This window comes from Tigriopus californicus, chromosome 3, assembly GCF_007210705.1.
Source record: "Tigriopus californicus strain San Diego chromosome 3, Tcal_SD_v2.1, whole genome shotgun sequence".
In the NCBI taxonomy this organism is placed as follows: Eukaryota; Metazoa; Arthropoda; class Copepoda; order Harpacticoida; family Harpacticidae; genus Tigriopus; species Tigriopus californicus.
Genome location: NC_081442.1, coordinates 2,455,959 through 2,456,657, shown reverse-complemented (window position 1 = coordinate 2,456,657; position 699 = coordinate 2,455,959).

The window sequence follows — 699 nt, the reverse complement described above, 5'->3', positions numbered from 1 at the left end:
TCGAGTCCGGACAAAAAGGGATGTCACAAAAACAGGCTCACCAAAGACGGAAAAAGCATGCATGGATAAAAAAAAGCACAACAAAAGCGAAAGAGCAAAAACAGATTTTGGCACACCACGCTATGTTTTTGCACACCAAACTAAATTTCGGCACATCAAACTCAGCGATGGCACCCCAGACCAAATGTTGGTACCCAAGAAGAGCGAAGCAGCATACGAGTACCATATCCTTGGAACCAGCACACAAATGAAGAATAACTATACCCCAAAATTATGGCTAGCTGGCTGATGCACAGAATCTGTTGGCTGATGTGGGTAAGGTGACCAACTAAAGATGCATATGTGCAAAACATAACCAAGGCTGGATGACCGTGGTTGTAGAAAGAGGACAGCTAATTGGTTCTTATTGGTCCCCTGCCCGATATTCTTCATAGTCTTTATCGCACCACTACACGAATTACTCGTACTTCTTGAGTCTGTAATCTCCTTGTATGCTGACGACACCAAGGTAGTGTCTCGAAGAAATTCAGCGAATAGGAGAGAGCTGCGAAGCGACTTCGACACAACATACGATTGGGTGCAAGCACAGAACATGGAGTTAAATGGGGAAAAATTCTGTATTATGACGTTCGACCAAGTTGGTATTGACTTAATATGTCTCCCTTCTAATTCGTTCAGAAAAGTCACCGTTTCAATAGT